A 20,454-nucleotide genomic window follows, 5' to 3' on the forward strand; every position below is an offset into this window, starting at 1 on the left:
TCATGGAAAGTGAAACTAATAAGATAACGCAATGTTATTGCATCCGTAACTGGTGAATATGTTTCATAATAATCGTTACTAGGCCGTCATGAAAATCCTTGTGTAACAAGGCGTGCTTTATACCTTTGTATTTCATTTTTCTCATTTTTTTTGCACGAAGACCCATTTATAGCCAACAGGCTTAACATCATTAGGTGTTTGAGTTATAGGTCCAAAAACTTCACGTTTGGCAAGTGAATTCAATTCAGATTGAATTGCTTCTTGTCATTTTGGCCAGTCATTTTACAATCGACATTCTGTTACAGACCGAGGTTCGAGATCCTCGCTATCTTGCACGATTTTTGTTGCAACATTGTATGCAAAGACACTATCCACTATTACTTTAGATTGATTCAAATTAGTTTCAATATCACTTGAATTTATGGATAGTTCCTCATTTTCTAGAGTCTCTGGCTCATTGATTCCTTCAGAAATATACACCAAATAAAATATATATTAAATTTTTGTACGAAGTAAAAGCTTATAAGAAATTGTTAATCACACTTTACTAAGCGAATAATAAAAAAAATATGTCCAACTCAAAATCTCACAATTTTCATGCACCTTGTGCTCTTAATACTTTATTTCGTAAGCACGTTCAGTTGATATATATGAGAAATTATGCGGTGTAAGATATATTTTAATGGAGCATTAATGAATAATTTAGGAAAAATATATTGAACATCTCAATTGCCAACATCCAACTTAATAATGATTATTGATAGTGTGTATGGTAATAGTTATAACACATTGTTGCTTTAGATGTAGTTTATAACTATAACAAAAATTAACATAACCTTAAATAACCTACATAATTATATTGTCCTCGCAATTAATTATCATACCGTGCTATGTTTGTATACAGTTTAAGTCTATATAATAAGTAGTGTACTTCTTAACACCAATTGGCATTTTATCACAAATAAGCAGTAAAGCAAAATACTATGAATGCAATGATTAACAACCACTTAATAAAAATCTGCGGGCATATATTGAATTTATGCTAGTTCATTCATAATCTTTGCAATCATGTGTCTTGTTTGTCACGAGAATTTACAAAAATGGACAGCACCAAAATAATTAATACTATTTAAAAGATAAAGTAGTACTCATGTAAACAACTACTTTTACATGATCCTTTATTCACTAACACTTATCAATAAAAAAACAAAATTGAAAATCATTTATTCTTCCATGTTTACATAACCAACACCAATCAAGTGATCAATCTTTCCTTCAGGGTGCTTGAAAAAGTTTGCTACATCCAAGCATTTGATGTCAACATTATTTTCAGAGAGAAAGTTAGCCTCAGGATTTCTCTCTTTCTTCTTTAGTGATGCTTGATAAAGATCAACCATGTGCTTGAGAGCACCACAATCACGTGAATAATGTTCTTTTCTTCCACATTGGAAATAAGTAACCGCTTCATGTTTCTCATCTTTTCTCTTTTTGTTTAACGAATGATTAACACCCGGAACAGGATTTGTTTCTTAGTCATCATGACCACAACCACGACCACGTCTACAACCATGGCCGCGACCTTTTTCACACCCAGCATGGTGAGCATGCACATCATTCACCTCAGGGAATGGTGCAGATCCAGTTGGTCGGTTCTCGTGATTTTTCATCAACAAATCATTATTTTGTTCAGCCACGAGAAGATGAGAACTCAGTTCAGTATACTTCTTGAAACCTTTTTCTCGATATTGTTGTTGTAATAGAACATTCGAGGCATGAAAAATGGAGAGCGTCTTTTCCATTATATCATTTCATTGACCGTATCTCCACATAGTTTCAATTGAGAAGAAATTCTGAACATGGCAGAATTGTACTCATGAACAGACTTATAATCTTGAAATAGCGTCTCTAAAACCCATAGCATCTAGGTAGATTTCAGCATCCAACACCCATGAAATATAGTTCTTACCCAAACTTTGAAGGGCAATGAACTCACACTTTGTTAGATTGTTAGCCATATAGAAAAGGGAAGAAATAAAAAAAACTACCTTAGCCTTAGCCTTCAAATTTGAGACGGTAGAGTCTCGTGCTGATAACGTATTATAAAACAAGAAAGAATAAAGAAGAAGAGTAGAGAGAATAGAGAGAGTGATTCTTATTTTTCTCTTGAGGGATGATTTACAATGAAGGAAGCCCTTCTATTTATAGGGGGAATTTTCCCATAGTTTCACACTAAAAGAAAAATACATCAAATCCTGATAGACATTCACTATAATTGATATATATCATAACACTCCAACCTTGAATGTTTAACAATACGTATATAGGCTACCTCATTAAAAATTTTACAAGGAAAACCCAGTGTGACAAAACCTCGTAAGGGAAAAAGAGTACAACGTGTATTAACTCTCCCTAATAAGAACATCCTTGAATCTTTGCATTTCAATCTTGTGCACCATTTTCTAGAAAGTTGCAGTTGGAAGAGACTTGGTGAATAAATCAGCCACATTGTCACTTGAATGAATCTGTTTTATATCAATATCACCATTCTTTTGGAGCTCATGTGTATAGAAGAGCTTTGGCGAAATGTGCTTTGTTCTATCTCCTTTTATGAATCCACCTTTAAGTTATGCTATGCATGCTGCATTATCTTCATATAAAATTGTGGGTACTTTGTCATATTTCAAGCTACATTTTTTCGAATGAGATGTATTATGGACCTCAACCACACACACTCTCGGCTTGCTTCATGAATAGCTATAATCTAAGCGTGATTCGATGAAGTGGCTACGATAGACTGCTTTATTGATCTCCAAGATATGGAAGTACCCCCACATATGAATACATAGCCTATTTGAGACCGATCTTTATGTGGGTCAGATAAGTACCCATTATCAGCATAACCAACAAGATCGAAACTGCAATCTTTAGAATAAAATAAGCCCATATCAATAGTCCCCTTTAGATACCGTAATATGTGTTTGATCCCATTCTAATGTCTTCTAGTAGAAGCAGAACTATACCTTGCTAGAAAATTTACTGAAAAAGTAATATCAGGCCTTGTAGTACTTACAAGATAGATTAGTACACTAATTGCACTAAGATATGGTATTTCAGGACCAAGGAGTTCCTCATTCTTTTCTTGAGGTCGGAATGGACCCTTATTCACATCAAGTGATCGAACAACTATCGGAGTACTTAATGGATGTGCTCCATCCATATAGAATTATTTCAACACCTTTTATTTGTCGGAAGATTGATGGACAAAGATACCGTTTGTCAAATGCTTAATTTGCAAACCAATGCATAACTTTGTCTTTCCGAGATCTTTCATCTCAAATTCTTTCTTGAGGTAATCAATTGCCTTTTGAAGCTATATTGGCATTCTATTAAGGTTTATGTCATCGACATCAGCAAGTATAACAAACTCTGACGTTGTTTTCTTTATGAAAACACATGGGCAAATTTCATCATTCGTATAACCTTCTTTAAATAAATATTCACTAAGATGGTTATACCACAAGCGTTGAGATTGCTTCAAACCATAAAATGATCTTTGCAATTTAATAGAATACATTTCCCGAGGCTTTGAACTATATGCTTTCGGCATTTTAAATCCTTTGTGAATTTTCATGTATATCTCAATATCAAGTGATCTATCTAGATAGGCTGTTACCAAATCCATCAAATGTATTTCAAGTCTCTCATGGAAAGTGAAACTAATAAGATAACACAATGTTATTACGTCCATAACTAGTGAATATGTCTCATCATAATCGACACCAGGCCGTTGTGAAAGTCCTTGTGCAACAAAACGTGCTTTATACCTTTGTATTCCATTTTTCTCATTTCTTTTTCTCACAAAGACCCATTTATAGCCAACAAGCTTAACACCATTAGGTGTTTGAGTTATAGGCCCAAAAACTTCACGTTTGTCAAGTGAATTCAATTTAGATTGAATTCCTTCTTGTTATTTTTGCCTGTTATTTCTTCGTCGATATTATGTGACAGACCGAGGTTCAAGAGCCTCGCTATCTTGTATGATTTTTGTTGCAACATTGTATGCAAAGACATGATCCACTACTATTTCAGATCGATTCAAATTAGTTTCAACATCACTTGAATTTATGGATAGTTCCTTATTTCCTTGAGTCTCAGGCTCATTGATTCTTTCAGAAATATCAACATTACTGAAATCTTGAGCTTTCAAATGAGGATCTTTCGCAGTGTCATCTTCACCATTTGTTTTTCCTTTTTCCAAGATTTTGATCCTTAGAACCTAATGGTCTGCGACAAGCGTGCTTTAGATTCATTGTCTATGACACTAGTGGATGGTCCTTTAGAGACATCAATTCCAATTAGGACATTCTCTGCAGGAATATGTGATTTGGTGATTCTTTTTAGATCAGTAAATGCATTCGACATTTGATTTATAATTTTCTGCAATGAATAATCTTTTGTACTTCTTACTCACAAATAGGAACATGTGGATCAAGATGAGATAGTAATGATTTTTCTGCAAAATTTCTCTTTTGATGTCACTATCTTCTCCCCCTAATTTTGCGAAAGCTATCTCATCAAACCGACAATCTGGAAATCAACCAGTGGTTCAAGATAGCGAATAATGGAGGATGATTCAAACCCAACATAAATTCCTAACCTTCTTTGGGGGCTCATCTTGGTGCGGTCTGATGGTGCTATAGGCACATAAACACCACACCCAAAAATTCTCAAATGAGATATATTAGGCTCTTGACCCAAAATCAATTGCAACAGAGAAAATTTATAATGATTTGTTGGTATAAGACGAACAAGTGCTGCAGCATGCAAAATTGCATAACCCCAAACAGAAGTGTGCAACTTAGTTCTCATAAGCGATGGTCTTGCTATCAACTACAGACGTTTAATTAATGACTCAGCAAGGGTATTTTGAGTTTGAACATGGGGTACAGGATGTTCTACTCTTATCCTAATCAATAAGCAATAGTCATTAAATGCTTGGAATGAAAATTCTGCAGTATTATCAAGGCGAATAGACTTAATTTGATTATCGAAAAATTATGCCCGTAATCATATTATTTGTGCCAATAATTTTGCAAATGCCAAGTTGCGAGATGACAAAAGGCACACATGAGACCATCTAGATGAAGCATTTGTTAGGACCATAAAGTATCTAAATGACCCACTAGGTGTGTGAATGGGTCCATAAATATCTCCATGTATGCGTTCCAAGAATGCGGGGGACTCAATCCAAACTTTTGTTGGCGATGGCCTCACAATCAGCTTGCCTTGATAACAAGCATTGCATGAAAATTCACCATTCGAAAGAACCTTTAAGTTCTTTAATGAATGCCCATTTGAATTTTTTATGATTCGTCTCATCATTATTGATCCTGGATGTCCTAGACGATCATGTCAATACAAAAATATTGGAATCAGTAAAATTTCGGTTTACTATAGAATGTGCCTCAATTGCACAAATCTTTGTCCAATACTGGCCAGAAGATAAAGTAGGGAACTTTTCAATAACACATGTTTGCCCAGAGACATTATTGGTGATACCAAGATATTCAAGATTCATCTCATCAATTGTCTTGATATGATAACCATTTTCACGGATATCTTTAAAACTCATCAAGTTTCTCCGAGACTTAGGAGGAAAAATAGCATTGTTTATGATGAGTTTACCCAAGGAAACTAAACTCATCATAAACAAGGACATATTTTTTCATAAGTCTCAGAGAAACTTGATGAGTTTTAAATATATCCATGAAAATAGTTATCATATCAAGACAATTGATGAGATAAATCTTGAATATCTTGGTACACCAAGAATGTCTCTGGACAGACATGTGTTATTGAAAAGTTCCCTGCTTTATCTTCTGGCCTGTATTGGACAAAGATTTGTGCAGTTGAGGAACATTCTATAATAAATGGGAAGTTTACTGATTCTAATATTTTCGTACTTTGGCATGATCGTCTGGGACATCTAGGATCAATAATGATGAGACAAATCATAGAAAATTCAAATGGGCATCCATTAAAGAACTTGAAGGTTCTTTCGAATGGTGAATTTTCATGCAATATTTGTTATCAAGGCAAGCTGATTGTGAGACCATCGCCAATAAAAGGTGGGATTGAGTCTCCCACATTCTTGGAACGCATACATGGGGATATTTGTGGACCTATTCACCCACCTAGTGGGTCATTTAAATACTTTATGATCCTAATAGATGTTTCATCTAGATGGTCTCATGTGTGCCTTTTGTTATCTCACAACTTGGCATTTGCGAAATTGTTGGCACAAATAATACGATTACGGACATAATTTTTTGATAATCAAATTAAGTTTATTCACCTTAATAATGCTGCAGAATTTTTATTCCATGCATTTAATGACTATTGCTTATCGATTGGGATAAGAGTGGAACATCATGTACCCCATGTTCACACTCAAAATGGCCTTGTTGAGTCATTAATTAAATATCTGTAGTTGATAGCAAGGCCATTGCTTATGAGAACTAAGTTTCCCACTTCTGTTTGGAGTCATGCAGTTTTGCATGCTGCAATACCTGTTCGTCTTAGACCAATAAATTATCATAAATTTTCTCCCTTGCAATTGGTTTTGGGTCAAGAGCCTAATATATCTCATTTGGGAATTTTTGGGTGCGGTGTTTATATGCCTATAACATCACCAAACTACACCAAGATGGCCCCCAAAGAAGTTTAGAAATTTATATTGGGTTTGAATCATCCTCCATTATTCACTATCTTGAACCATTAACGGGAGATATATTCACTGCTCGATATGCAGATTGTCGATTTGATAAGATAATTTTTCCAAAATTAGGGGGAGAAGATAGTGACATCAAAAGAGAAATTTTGTGGAAAAATCCATCACTATCTCATCTTGATCCACATGCTTCTATTTGTGAGCAAGAAGTACAAAAGATTATTCATCTGCAAAAAATCGTAAATCAAATACCGAAGCATTTACTGATTTGAAAAGGATCACCAAATCATATATTCTTGCAGAGAATGTCCCAATTAGAATTGATGTCTCTAAAGGACCATCCACTAGTGTCATAGATAATAAATCTAAAGCACGCTTGAAGCGTGGCTGACCATTAGTATCTAAGGATCAAAATCCTAGAAAAAAAATAAATGGTCAAGATGACATTGCGAAAGATCCTTATATGGAAGCTCAAAATTTGAGCAATGTTGATTTTCCTAAAGGAAGCAATGAGCCTGGAACTCGAGAAAATGAGGAACTATCCATAAATTCAAGTGATGTTGAAACTAATTTGAATCGATCTGAAATAGTAGTGGATCATGTCTTTGCATACAATATTACAATGAAAATCATGTAAGATAGCGAGGATCTTAAACCTCGGTTTGTCGCAGAATGTCGATAACAAAATGACTGGCCAAAATGGCAAGAAGCAATTTAATCTGAATTGAATTCACTTGACAAACGTGAAGTTTTTGGACCTATAACTCAAAAACCTAATGGTGTTAAGCCCGTTGGCTATAACTGGGTCTTTGTGCCAAAAAGAAATACAAAGGTATAAAGCACGCCTTGTTGCATAAGGATTTTCACAACGGTCTGGTGTCGATTATGATGAGACATATTCACCAATTATGGATGTAATAACATTGCGTTATCTTATTAGTTTCACTGTCCATGAGAGACTTGAAATGCATTTGATGGATGTGGTAACAGCCTATCTATATGGATCACTTGATAATGAGATATACATGAAAATTCTTGAAGGATTTAAAATGCCAAAAGCATATAGTTCAAAGCCTTAGAAAATATATTCCATTAGATTGCAAAGATCATTGTATAGTTTGAAGCAATCTGGACGCATGTGGTATAACCGTCTTAGTGAATATTTATCTAAAGATGGTTATACGAATGATAAAATTTGCCCATCTGTTTTCATAAAGAAAACAACGTCGGAGTTTGTTAGACTTGCTGTCTACGTCGATGACATAAACCTTATTGGAATGCCAATAGAGCTTCAAAAGGAAATTGATTGCCTAAAGAAAGAATTTGAGATAAAAGATGTCAGAAACACAAAGCTATGCCTTGGTTTGCAAATTGAGCATTTGACAAACGGTATTTTTTTCCATCAATCTACCTACATAGAAAAGGTGTTAAAACGATTCTATATAGATGAAACATATCCATTAAGTACTCTGATAGTTGTTCGATCACTTAATGTGAATAAGGATCCATTCTGACCTCAAGAAAAGAATGAGGAACTCCTTGGTCCTGAAATACCATATCATAGTGCAATTGGTGCACTAATGTATCTTGCAAATACTACAAGGCCTGATATTGCCTTTTCAGTAAATTTGCTAGCAAGGTATAGTTCTGCTCCTACTAGGAGACATTGGAATGGGACAAACACATATTATGGTATCTAAAGGGGACTACCGATATGGGCTTATTTTATTCTAAAGATGATGTTGGGTACTTATCTGACCCGCATAAAGCTCTATCTCAAACAGGCTATGTATTCATATGTGGGGGTACTGCCATATCTTGGAGATCAACAAAGCAATCTATCGTAGCCACTTCATTGAATCACGCTGAGATTATAACTATTCATGAAGCAAGCCGAGAGTGTGTGTGGTTGAGGTCCATAATACATCTCATTCAAAAAAAATATAGCTTGAAATATGTCAAAGTAACCACAATTTTATATGAAGATAATGTAGCATGCATAGCACAACTGAAAGGTGGATTCATAAAAGGAGATAGAACGAAACACATTTTGCTAAAGCTCTTCTATACACATGAGCTCCAAAAGAATGGTGGTATTGACGTACAACAGATTCGTTCAAGTGACAATGTGGTTGATTCATTCACCAAGTCACTTCCAACTGCAACTTTCAAGAATATGGTGCACAAGATCGGAATGCAAAGATTCAAGGATGTTCTTATTAGGGAGAGTTAATACGCGTTGTACTCTTTTTTCCTTACGAGGTTTTGTCCCACTGGGTTTTCGTTGTAAGGTTTTTAATGAGGCAGCCTATATGCGTATTGTTAGGCATTCAAGGGGGAGTGTTATGATATATATCAATTATAGTGAATGTCTATCAAGATTTTTTGATGTCTATCAAGATTTTTTGATGTCTATCAGGATTTGATGTATTTGTCTTTTAGTGTGAAACTATTGGCAAATTCCCCCTATAAATAGAAGGGCTTCCTTCATGGTAAATCATCCCTCAAGAAAAGAAATAAGAATCACTCTCTCTATTCTCTCTACTCTTCTTCTTTATTCTTTCTTGTTTTATAACAGTATCACTTATTTTGAATTGGAGGAAATATATAATAAAGTTTAATGTTTAGTAGATATAAGAGTTGAAGAATGCTACTGAATCAATTTACTGTAGGTATATTTTTTTAAAAAAGTCTCACGTTTCAAGTATTACAACAACATTATTGAAGCAGCAAAAAGTTATATCTTGATATTAGTTTTCAATTTCTTATATTTAACGTATCACTTTTCATCTAAAATTTGTTATTGTAGGTATTTTTATTTTATGGATATATTTTGTCTATAATTATTTGTTAGAATTTATTTATCTCATGATTGCTCATATTATTAATTGAAAAAAGTTTATTAAAACCTATTATGTAAAACAAAATATAACACTTCACATCTTCTACAAAAATAAAAAACACTTCACATCTTAGAAAGTTAAAGTGTAACCTTTAAAATAAATTATATTAAATTTTTATTTTTTTTTCTAAAAAAAGCCTCAAATTAATTTTCCGCTTTAGGCCTCAAACATGCTTGAGTCGCCCTGGCTGAGGGTGTTCCAGAAGAAATCTCTCTACCTCATCAAGATAGAAATAAGACCTGCATGCACTCTATTTCTTTTCAGACCTCACTTATGAGATTTTATTGAACATGTTATTGTTATTGATAATATGATATGAACAATAACTAATATATTATTATAAATTAAAATTAAAATAATCTTCACATAATTATACAATAAATAATTGTAAGTTTAGGAAAAAGACATTAGTGCTCAATGATGAGCATATAAAGCTCCTCTATGAACCGTTGAATAAACCAAGATAATCCATGGAGACTCCTTCCCAAGATATAAGAACAAAGGTAACATCTCTTTATATATCTAAGTATTTTATTCTTATATAATTTTTCATCTGCTTTAATAGGAAAGTTATTTTTTCGTGAATTATATTAAAGATGTTAATATTGTTTTTTGTTAACTTTAATCATGATATTATCTCCAAGGAGAAGATGTGCAAGAAAAACGAAAGGTGGAAAATGAGGTAGCTAGCTTTATTTTTTTCTTTCGACTCTTTATTTATTATTTTTTGTATTTTCTGTTAGCTTATTTCATGTTCTCAATTTGCTTATACATAATTGACTATATTAGAGCGATATTGATGATGAATTGAATTGAATTATGCACAAATTATTAATCAATTAAATTTGTGATCTAGTATATTTTGATCAACTTAAATTCAATTCAACCCTCTTATTAATTACCATCACGCAACACTCATTAAAGCGATAGTTTTGATATACATTATATACAATTTGCTTGTATGTTATTAAATTTCGTGTCTAATCAAATATAATCAATAAAATTGGACAAAGAATATATTATTTATTTTGAGAGGTATTGATTTTTATTCTTTAAAATTACAGGGAGGAGATGAAAAAGAAAAAATAGTTGAAAAAGAAACTCCATCCAAAGATATAATTAAAGAACAAAGGTATCATCTCTCTCTCTTCATATGTCCAAATATTTTTTTATCATAACTTTTTATCTTCTATTCATCTGTTTAATTTGGTATAAAAGTCCTATTTTTAAAAATAATAATACTAAAGAAGTTAACGTTATTTTGATTTTGGTAAACTTTAAATATGATACTATCCTTCAGGAGACGATACACAAGAAAAAACAAAGGTGGAAAATCAGGAGGTAGGTTAATTTTTTCTCAACTTTTTAATTTTTTATTTTCAATATGCATGGTGCATATTTTTTTTCACATCAAACGATTAACTATGCATGTGTTATTTATCAAATCAGTTTTCATCTTATTGTGTCCGATAGGAACAAAATTCTATATAGTATCGTATTTAATTGCAACAAGTCTAATTTTAGGTGTCTAACTGGAATTTTTGAACAAATTTAAGAGGTCATAGATGTGTTTGGCCTTGTTTCCTTAGCATGCGTTTTTATCTTCACAAAAAAAGTATTGCATAAGATATTTTTAAAATTCGTTTGTAAAAAGAGTTTAAAATAATATTTCAACTAAAAGAATTTAAGGGTAAAGTTGTTATATTGCAATTATTGAACATTAATGAAAAATAGGTTGAAAAAATTGACCAAAAAAAAAACAAGAATCACATACGGAATGTAATCGTAATATCTTATACCACAAGAAAATAAATGTTATTTAGTAAAATTTGAGGAGAGATTTGTTAGGAAACAGTGGTAACACACAATAACAATATTATTAAACTGTTAGCAAAATAATATTGTAACAATAATAATATTAGCAGTATAATAATTTAATAGTGTATAGTAATATTGCTACTACATTACTAATATTATAATTATAACACTGATAAAATTACTTATTAGCAAATTAATGATATTTATTATTAAATAAATATTACTACGATATTATTTTAAGTGATATATTAATTATACTTGAGTCGTGCTATGCACTATTTTAAGAAACTTTTTTCGCAGTGTGAAATGTTTCTCCAGAATTAGACAAGCACTTCCTTGATTAATTAGAAAATATTCAGGACTTAATCAAAGAATACATGAATCAGCAAAATTATTAATACAAATACCAATAATTTAAACATTGTGATTATTTAATAAGAGAAGTCAAAAAATAAAATATCAAAAAAAAGGCAAAAGGTGAAGAGAAACTTGTGAGAAGAGACGATAAAGAGTAGATTAGAATTTTTTTGGGTGTGTATTGCTCCAGAATTGGGGGAGTATTTATAGTAACCATTAGACGTGAAATATTTTGACAAGTGTAAAAAATGCATGGCTTCTTTGTTGCCACATAATTGTTAGTAACCCTTTTCTCCTAGCAAAAAGTTAATTTCTCAAATACACTTTTTAATTGGCTTCTAAAATAAAACTTTATTATGGCTTCTCAAACACATCAACATAATTTTTTTTGAAATAAATATAATATTTTGCCTACAATTTTCATATTTTTTCAAAAAAATTTATAGAAAAGAAAAGAGTTTTAACTTGCTGAATTTGTATTGACAAAATGTAGTAGGTTTGGTCTTTTTTGGACAATGAATCAAAGTTAAGACAAGTAAAATTTAAATTACAGAATTATCGGTGGAATATAATATTTCTATGAATCGAATAACTCTTGTGGTAAGCCAGAGACTTTATCCATCATATTTTGACCATAATTTTATTGTTCAACGCAGTTTTGCGCCAATAAGCCATACACGTGTCTGGTATTCATGAGAGCTCTAGAGACTAAGGCCAAAAGTCTCATAAGAATGACCTCATTTCACTTCTCATATAGGTGAATTCGTCAAGTGTACACCATTTTAAATACACCATCCACAAGGAGTACGAATTCATTAAGAGTTAATAACCCATCCCTCAATTTTAGTAGCAATTCAAGAACTCTTAGTAAGTGTTCAGTGTCAATATCGACTTGTTATTACCCATATAAACTTACTTCATGGAATCTCCAATCACATAGGTTCGGTTACCATCTCTGTTGACAATCATATTGGCCTTAACCCCATCTCTTTTGAGGTTTGAAGAATTAATTTTCTTCCTATAGGTTTAGTCAGTGAATCGGTCGAATTCAATTCCGAATTCACATAATTAATGGAAATTATTTCATTTCTCAACAATTGCTTAATAACATCATGCCTCAATTTTATATGTCTACTCTTACAATTGTAAGATTTATTCTTCACAATAGCAATTGCGGCTTGACAATCACAGTATATATGCAGGAGGCACCAGGTCATCTTTTTTTTAAAAGGGATATTGGACAACAGATCATCCTTTTTAAAAGGGATATTTGCTAAGAAATTTCTTCGTCATTCAGCCTCAGTACCGGCTAATTACAGAGCCACAAACTCTGATTTCATAGTTGATCTAGCAATGATCGTCTGCTTAGCTGATCTCCGTGATATTGCACCCCACCAAGAGTGAACACATAACCACTAATAGATTTTGTCTCTTCTGAATCAGAGATCTAGTTTATGTCACAATACCCTTCTAAAGGAGAAGGAAATCCACTATACACAATACCATAATTCATGGTTCCTCTCAAATATTTCATTAGTCGTATTAATGCAAACCAATGCTTTTTATTGGGATTACGAGTATATCTGTTAGTCTACTCACAACATAGGCTATATTAGGGGTGTGCAAAAATCAAACCGACCAATAAATCAAATCGATAAAAATATTATTGGTTTATTGTTATTGGGTTATTGAATTAACGGGTTTTTAATGATTTTATAAATTTTTTCTATTTGGTTATGGGTTTGATTTTATTTTTTTAATTGGGTTTGGGTAAACTGATAACTCAATAAGAATATTTTAAATTATTCTTTACCCTTACTTTTATATATATATATATATATATATATATATATATATAAAACCTACTTTATATTTCTCTTTCATTTCTACAAACCTATTCGATTTTCCGAAAATCTATTCAAACTTGAAGATTCTTGTAAAACGAAACACATCATGTCATGTTTTTGCTGCAACTATAATTTCGTTTCTTTTCTTGTTAGTTGCTATTATTTCTATTTTATGCATATTTTCTTATCGGTTAAACTGAAAACCGATCTGTTAAGGACTAAAATCCAGTAAATCAAAAATCGATAAAAAATGTCTTATTGATTTGGTTATTGGTTTAGCATATTTAAAAACTGATAATCGATAAACAAAATCAATAATACATAAAATCGAACCGAACCGTCCGATGCACGCCCCTAGGCTATATCAGGCCTAGTAAAATTCATTAAATGCATCAGACTCCCAATGGTCTGTGCATACTTAGACTGAGACACTGAGTCATCATTATTCTTTTTTAATTTAGAATTAGCATCATAAGGAGTGGCTACAGGAGTTACCTCCCAATATTCAAACTTCTTAAGAAGTCTTTCCACATAATATTTTTGTGATAACATTATACCATCTTTACTCCTTATAACTTTAATTTTCAATATCATATTATCTTCATCAAGATTCAAAAGACTTCTTTATTTTCTTAAATTTTGTGCCAAGTCAAAGTAGGTCATTTTTTTTAAACAAAGGGAGTAAGTAATAAATAAAGTCAAATATTTTTGACCTGAAAACATTTCATTTTCGAGTGTATTTTCAAAATGTTATTTGGTTATTGTACTTCTTAACTTCAAGAAGTTTGTTAGATTACTACTTGCTTTTAATTCCTCCGCCTCCTTCTTTTTCTTCTACTACTACTTGTTTTTTAATCCTTTTAATCAACTACTACATATTTCAAAGGGTGCTTTCTAGTTGTATTTTTTTTGTGGGGGGGGGGGGAAGGGGGAGTTTCCTAATAAAAAAAAATGATGAATCAAGTTGATTGGGTTACGTTAGTTGTTTGGGGAGTTTCCATGTACTATATTTTAATGTATCATCTTGACAAATATAATGTTTAAATAAATTGTATTACATTTTATTATTTCATAATGTTCAACGTCAATAATATATATGAAGTATATGCCTATAATAGACATTTGAGATCACGCATAAACATTTTATTAAAATTTAAATTGAAAATATTTAACAAAAACATGTTATTGTGCGCTCATGTGTTAGGGAATGTGAAGTTTTGATGATGGACATGTGAATGAAACATGTTATGCAAGCTGTTCCACACAAGTAAAGAAAGAGAAGTTACTGCAACTCACATGTACTGTATATTGAAGTTGATGCAAGGCTGACAAGGCGTTAAGACAAAAGTGGATAAGCAAGGAAGCTCAAAATTGTTACTAATACTTATCACATACAACAAAAAGATTGAGTAGAAGATAAGTGCAACACTTAGAGTTTGAATTAATCAAGGAGTACAGCTAGACTAAGATATGAAGTAAAAGAGTTCTATTGAGTCAAGGTGAGAGACGGCAGCAACAAAGAGTGAAACTACCTGGGAGTCCTATTGAAGATAGAAGAGTACATCAACAAAAAAACTCATCAAGGAGTTGGCTTAAATACAACATACGACATTCAAAGTTTCACTCATGCACGGATAAAGAAAATCATCAATCAACAAATCAGTTCACTAAACTTGAAGAACCTGGTCCTTTACTTAGCAAGTCGTAGACTTTGTAGTAGGTTGGTTCTTTGAATTGTAATGAGTCTTTTGTTCTAGTCTCAGTGAAGTATAAACTGAGTTAGGAGTTGTGTTTTCAAGTTAGGGAACTCAAAGACTTGGGAACACTTATCTTGGGAAGATTTGTGTTTTTGTAGAAATAGGGGTTAGAAGTTTTAATTCCTAGTTTACAAGAAGTCTTGTAATTTGTTGATTGTTGAGGCTCAAGAGTAATAGTGGAGTTGGAGTTAAATCCTGTGGAGGTACAAGTCGTGATTTTTTCCATCTTTCTTAAATCAGCTGTTTTCCACGTAAAAATACTGTGTTCAACTTTTACTTCAGTGAACCACGTTAGCTTACTTGTTCCACAGATAGACAATCAGTAGAGTATAATATTAAAATCAGTAGGGCATGCATGTAATTTCAATATTTAAATAAAATTTACTTAACAAATCGATATATAAACCCTAAAAAGAGGGGAAGTTTACAGGTCGAGTGGGTGATCGATAGCATGGATCTGCACATATGACATATCTAGGGGTTGGTATACTTATTGAATGCTAAGCTTAAAATAATATTTTTTCATAAACTGTCAAATCAGACATTAGTTCTTTCATCTTTGATAGATGGAAATGAAAGTTTGTAGGTTTAAGTAGATTCACAACGTATGTGGAATTGGGATGCTGCAAATTAATGCACGATAGCAGATAAAGATTTTCACTAAAATAATTTAAATATAAAAAAGTCAAGAGAATGTTTTATTTATGTGTATGGATCATTAAAAATAAAAGTAATTCCAAAGTATTTTCAAAATTCCACTGCCACACCTAAACGTAAGTTCTATTATCCCTAAAAATTTTTTTTCTATTTTTGTGCTATGTGGCTGAGAAGTAGCAGCATATTTTGTGCTGACTTGGCAGCTATATCATCACAATTCACAAGAGAAACACAAAATAGAGAAAAAATAAGTTTAGGGGTTAATAGAATCCTTGTAAAGTTTAGAAGTGTTTTTGAAATTTCGAATATAATTTGTGGAAGGGGAGGGAGATACTTGTGCCTTATCCCAAAATAATCATGATCTTATATATATATAACGTTATTTTCTAATGAAAAAAGTTTGAATGAATTTCTTTACGTTCCTAATCTTGAATCCCCGCTCATGTTTGTGCATTCGTAAGAAAGTATTTTTATATGTATTGGTTACTTGGCTACTTAGGTGGCTCGGCCTCAAAGGTAGAGATTTTTGAAAGAAACAACGAAATTGACTTTATCAAAAAGAATAAAGAATTTCTTTAAATACAAAATTATATTTAGAGAGAAGTTTCATACAACAAAAATTAATAATTCATAAAGATCACTTTGTGAAAAAATATCCCAAAAAAATTCAACGAGAACTTGACATCCCAGAATTATTCATGACCAAATAGATAGTCTTGGAAAAAGAATTACTTATAAGGGACTCTTTGAGGTTTTAGTTAAAAAATAAGTAGGAGAGACACTTTCATAATTAACTAGGGTTAATGATACATATTTTTTAAAAATTAAATTTCAATATTGCTTCATGGACCATGTGCTCTGAGGGTATACCAACAATTGTTTAAATCTTCCTCGTGTTTCTAATAAGAGTTTATCTTGCGTTTGTCTGTAGTAGAGAATGTTGCTATTATGATCTCTATTTTTCTTCTTCTTGGGCATCGTTCCTGTAAAAACACATTCAATGTCCATTCTGTGCGTTGTTCTAATTAAATTAGAACATTTTCTCCTTCCTGATATTCAAAAGAGAGCAGAGCTTCGTAGGATAACCTATGTTCTTGGATGAATCTCAAAAATAGATTTAAATTGGAGTGACTTTCAAATTTTAGCCCCAAATAAAAAGTCTTTCTTAAAATAGCCTTTACCTATTACCTAATTTTTTTTTAACGAAATTGGCTTTGATGAATGAAGTAAATTATATATATGATCCTCATAATGGATAATAACTCCATATTTATATCTATCAACTTTTTTTTTTTCTTCTTTTTAATTTTACTTTGATTTTTCTTTTTTCTTTTCTCTTTTTACTTTTTATTTTTCTCAACCTTTACTTTTTTCCTCTCAACTTATTTTTTCTTTTTTTTATTTTATATTATTTTTATTTTTTATTTTTTCTTTCTTTTTTTTTTCTTTTTAGTTTTTCTCAATTTTTTTTTCTTTACACCTCTCAACGTCTACTTTTATAGAAAAAAACTTATTTTATTTTTCTTTGATTTTCATTTTTTCTTTTGTTTTCTTTTTAATTTTTTTTACTTTTATTTTTATTTAATCATTTTTTATTTTTATCAAGTTTTATTTTTTTTCTATTCTCTCTCAACTTCTACATTTTCTTTAATTTTTATTTTTTTAATATTTTTCTTCATTTTCTTCTTTTTTGCAATTTTTATAATTTTTTTCTTTACTTCGATTTCTTCAAATCAAGTTACATCTCATGAGCAAGAGTTGACACTATCACATTATAAACACAAGATTTATGACTTTCGAACAACAAACTATGTTTCATGGGCAAGAGTTGACACTACTACATTGTAGAGGCAAGACTTATGACTTTCAGGGCAAGAGTTGACACTACCACATTGTATTTTGAGTTATGAGATGTTTTATAACTCTTACCTTAGATGCAAGAATTAGCTCAAGGACTTTCAAACAACAAATTATACCTCATGGGCAAGAGTTGACTCTACCACGTAATGTTTTTATTTATGAGATGTTCTACAACTATTGCTTTAGAGGCAAGACTTAGCTCAAGAACTTTCAAACTACAAATTATGCTTCACAGGGAAGAGTTGACTCTACCACGTTATGTTTTCATTTATGAGAAGTTCTACAACTATTTCCTTAAAGGCAAGACTTAGCTCAAAGACTTTCAAACTACAAATTATGCACCACGGGCAAGAGTTGATTCTACCACGTTATGTTTTCATTTATGAGATGTTATACAACTATTGTCTTAGAGGCAAACTTGGCTCAAGAACTTTCAAACTACAAATTATGCCCCAAGGGCAAGAGTTGACTCTACCACGTTATGTTTTTATTTATGAGATGTTCTACAACTATTGTTTTAGAGGCAGGACTTAGATCAAGGACTTTCAAACAACAAATTATGCCCCACGGGCAAGAGTTGACTCTACCACATTATGTTTTCATTTATGAGATGTTCTACAACTATTTTCTTAGAGGCAAGACTTAGCTCAAGAACTTTCAAACTACAAATTATGCCCCACGCACAAGAGTTAACTCTACCACGTTATATTTTTATTTATGAGATGTTCTATAACTATTGTCTTAGAGGCAAGACTTAGCTCAAGGACTTTCAAATAATAAATTATGCCCCACGGGCAAGTGTTGACTCTACCACATTATGTTTTTCATCTATGAGATGTTCTACAACTATTGTCTTAGAGGCAAGACTTAGATCAAGGACTTTCAAACAATAAATTATGCCCCACGGGCAAGAGTTGACTCTACCACGTTATGTTTTCATTTATGAGATATTCTATAAATATTTCCTTAGAGGCAAGACTTAGCTCAAGGACTTTCAAACTACAAATTATGCCCCACGTACAAGAGTTGACTCTACCACGTTATATTTTCATTTATGAGATGTTCTACAACTATTTTCTTAGAGGGAGGACTTAGCTCAAGAACTTTCAAATTACAAATTATTCCCCATGGGCAAGAGTTAACTTTTTCACGTTATGTTTTCATTTATGAGATGTTCTACAACTATTGCCTTAGAGGTAAGACTTGGTTCAAGAACTTTCAAACTACAAATTATGCTTCACGGGCAAGAGTTGACTCTACCAAATTATGTTTTCATTTATGAGATGTTCTACAACTATTGCCTTAGAGGCAAGACTTAGCTCAAGGACTTTCAAACTACAAATTATGCCCTACGGGAAAGAGTTGACTCTACCACGTTATGTTTTCATTTATGAGATGTTCTACAACTATTGCCTTAGAGGATAAACTTGGCTCAAGGACTTTCAAACTACAAATTATGCCCCACGGGCAAGAGTTGACTCTACCACGTTATGTTTTCATTTATGAGATGTTATACAACTATTGGCTTAGAGGCAAGACTTAGATCAAGGACTTTCAAACTACAAATTATGCCCCACGAGAAAGAGTTGACACTACCACATTATATTTTCATTTATGAGATGTTCCACAACTATTGCCTTAGGGGCAAGACTTTGCTCAAGGACTTTCAAACTACAAATTATGTTTCACGGGCAAGAGTTAACTTTACCACGTTATATTTTCATTTATGAGATGTTCTGAGTTGACTCTGCCACATTATGTTTTCATTTATGAGATGTTCTACAACTATTGCCTTAGAGGCATGACTTGGCTCAAGGACTTCAAACTACAAATTATACCCCACGGGCAAGAGTTAACTTTACCACGTTATATTTTCATTTATGAGATGTTCTACAACTATTGCCTTAGAGGCAAAACTTAGCTCAAGGACTTTCAAACAACAAATTATGCCTCACGGGCAAGAGTTGACTCTACCACGTTATGTTTTCATGCCCTTAAATTTGCTTTGATGTCAAAAAAAGAAGATTCTTTGCTGATTATCCAATTTTTTTTATTTATTAGCAAAATAAAATAAAAGTTGAGAAAAAAAAAAGCGATCAAGCAAGATAGAGAAATAAAAAAAAAGATTGAGAAAAAAAAAGCAAGAATAAAAATAAATATTAATAAAAAAGCGAAGAATTTAAAAAATTGAGAAAAATAAAAATGAAAGGAAAAAATAAAAATAAAGTTTGAGAAAATGGGGGGAAAAAGAGAAACGATAAAAATCAGAAATAAAAGGAAAATAAAGGTTGAGACAAATAAATTAGAAAGAAAAAGAAGAAATGAAGAAATAGATAATGTTTGAGAAAAAAGAAAAAAGAGAAAAAAATAAAGGTTGAGACAAATGAATTAAAACATAAAAATATAATTAAAGAAAAAAATAAAAATAAAAATAGAATTCGAGAGACAAATGAGTATGAAAAGTTAAAAATATTTGAGGTGTAGAGGACAAAATTGTATTTGTACTATACTAAAAAAGGAAGAAA

General features: G+C 31.8%; 1 long non-coding RNA gene across 1 annotated transcript; it reads left to right on the forward strand.

Annotated features, from left to right (window-relative positions):
• Nucleotides 1-10,204: 10,204 nt before the first annotated feature.
• Nucleotides 10,205-10,979, forward strand: LOC107872581. The gene is made up of 3 exons (XR_001674923.2): nt 10,205-10,315; nt 10,698-10,765; nt 10,934-10,979. It is a non-coding gene; the product is annotated as an uncharacterized LOC107872581 (long non-coding RNA).
• Nucleotides 10,980-20,454: the final 9,475 nt, after the last annotated feature.

The sequence above is a fragment of the Capsicum annuum genome, chromosome 5 (assembly GCF_002878395.1).
Source record: "Capsicum annuum cultivar UCD-10X-F1 chromosome 5, UCD10Xv1.1, whole genome shotgun sequence".
NCBI classification, from domain to species: domain Eukaryota; kingdom Viridiplantae; phylum Streptophyta; class Magnoliopsida; order Solanales; family Solanaceae; genus Capsicum; species Capsicum annuum.